Genomic DNA, 2,787 nt, shown 5'->3' with positions numbered 1-2,787 from the left:
CGTTTTCCATTGTTTTTCCGTTTTTCATCCATCGTTCGTCGTGATAATGCGTCAATGGGTGTTGCAGCCGGAAGCTGATACAGTGAGCCAGCAAACGGCACTTGCCTTTTTCCTTTTAGTTTTCACTAACTGTACCCCCGTGGATCGTGAAATTCCGGAGTAGAGGAGCGCTGTTGACTGCCCTGGAATTTATCTTAACCAATACATTGTAGCTATCAGTGTGATCTTAATTGTAGATTTTAATCTGGCACAAAACATGTGAATCTGTCTTTTCACCTTGATGCAAGGAGTTTTATTTTAGGAGCCCGTTTTGCATCATAAGTTATAAGTGCATTAGCGATCAGCCTTGATCAGGTGGTACATGGTAGAAAATGGAGGATCAGTCGCATTTCGTTTTGTTCAGCACATTAGCCGAATGGTTTTTGATCTTTTTGTTCATTCAAAGAAACAATCTGAAATTTGATAAAAGAGAATGTCTGTTTTCTAGATTTCTAAACCCAAACCACCAAAATCAATATGTTGGATAGATGTGCTTGTAACAAAGGCAGCAGAATTCATGTTTAGGGAACAGTATATGACCAGTAGGGAACAGTAATTAGGTAATTCATAAAGCATTGATGCTAAATCGGATTGCGATTCTTCTAAATTTGCTAATTAAATCGTATGAGTCCCAAAAGTTAGTCTAGACTATCCAGAGGTAAACTTGTAAAAACTTGTTGCTTGAGAAAATACGAAGATCAGGAAATGTTGAGACAATTCAGGAAATCTTCAGGAAATTTGAGACAATAAACTCATTTCTTAAGCAACACATATCTTCTAATCAAATTTGAACAACTGGTCTGTAAAGTCTGAAGGTCATGAACAAAACAATGCCAATTATAAAATCAAAAGAATATTCTTTATAAAACTATTAAATTACAGAGTCTTTTGGCTCACACCCAGTGCAACAATTCACCTTCAAAACAAAATAGAACAGACGGCACTCGCCTGGAACCGCATCCGTCCGTCTGTCTAAGCCGGCCAGACCGTGCGAAATCCATTTCCACGGAACGACAGACATCCTGACTATTGTTCTAGCTCGGCGCCACTAGATCTGACTCGGCCAATCCTCGGTGATCAATCCGTCAAAAGTGTGAGATCGGCACAAGCCGGCACGGTCGTACGCCTCCCGGGGTCTCCCTATGATCATTAGCATCGGGCTCGGATCAGTCCTGCTTCACGCGAAAGAACCCAAAAATGGTCAACCATCATAATGATACACCTTGCCGAACGGGGGTGGGGCAGGCCTTTTCCCACCGGTGACCGCCTTTTGAAGCTGAAGCCAGGAGTCCATACGGCCACTAAAATAGTTATAAATTGGCAACATTTTTCCTAGTCGTACCGGTTCCTCCCAAGGTCCCTAAGGTGCCGGTCCCGGGTCAGCAGAAGCTGCAACCAAAACAAAACAATGAATAATTGAATCGGAACCTTCCACCTTTTCCTTCCACTCGGCTCGGTATGCCGCCAACGAGAGGATCAAAGCGCAACGAGGTGCTAATAGTGGGCCGAGCCACGCGGAACAGTTCGGTAAGCGATCCGTGTCCAGCCCGCTTAGGAAATCAAATATCTTGGCCCGGAGGGTCTGTAGCGAGCGAGCGGTTATGTCATCTCTTGCGTCTCCTGCGAAAATAGAACACCAGAGAACGTATGCGGCCAGTGCCGCTGGGCGGCATCCTCCGCTTTGTTTCTTGATCCGTCCGAACGGAATGTCCAGCAAAATGGTTCGCTAATCGGTTCGGTTTGCGTAGGCCGTAACCGAGCACGCCCACGCCGCCGGTGAGGAGGGCAAACGGAAAGGGCCACGCACCGGCACCCGTAATGCTGGCCACAAGGATCACTTACGGTAGATTGATTCGGCTCCGGGGGGTACCCTGTAATTTGGGCCGGGTTAGCGCCGGCCACCTTTCTCTTCGGTTCGTCTTCGTCTCGTGGTGCCGCACTCGATACTCGATATTTTGTGTCCTCCTCGAGGCAGCATCCAATCTGGCAGACAGTGTGGTGCGCCGTCTATTGTTCTCCTCCGGTGAAGCGTCGGCGCAATCGGAATGTGTCCTTCCCGGAGGATTCGAAATTAAATTCTCCCAATTCCTGTGCCCGCGGTAGAATTCGTTCCGCGTCGTTTGTTGCCATTCCGCTGTCCGATCTGGCGGGAATCGTCAATCAATCCAATGCGCGCTCCTCGTGGGCTGTTCGTCAATCTCCGGGCTGTTCCTTTTATCGCAGTAGATCATGCTGCTGTAAGTTGACTAGCACATCAACACTTCATGCAACGGATAGGAAATTGCATTGATGCAACAGTACGATAAACCAGAAAGGTGCTTCTCACTTTCGATGATCATCGCGAGAGCGCGTTATCGCTATATAGAGAATCGATCCTAATGTCAGCTTTACACAAAATAACAACAATAATTCGCTGCTCAGCTACCTTAAGGTTGGTTGTGTTTTTTTTTCAACGGTCAATCAGCTCAGGAAGGTGCGTGATCGTTCGATAAGCGCCGCCATCGCAACAGCTTCCGACACTGATGTTGATGTTTGATTCCCATTTTCATGGTCCCCATGTCAGGGCCCTATGGGATTATTGTTGGGTAGCATTTACCCCTCAGGCGCTTGAAATGGTACAGGACAAGCAGAAAAACACAGAAGAGTTGGAGGAGTAGCACTAAAAAATGCTTCAAGGTGGTTGGGAGCGATAGCATAATTTCGTTATCTCTTCCAGTCTCCCTCGATGACGGTGTGGGATGTGTACGG

This window comes from Anopheles aquasalis, chromosome 2 (genome assembly GCF_943734665.1).
Source record: "Anopheles aquasalis chromosome 2, idAnoAquaMG_Q_19, whole genome shotgun sequence".
Lineage (NCBI taxonomy): Eukaryota > Metazoa > Arthropoda > Insecta > Diptera > Culicidae > Anopheles > Anopheles aquasalis.
This window is presented reverse-complemented; position numbering follows the sequence as displayed.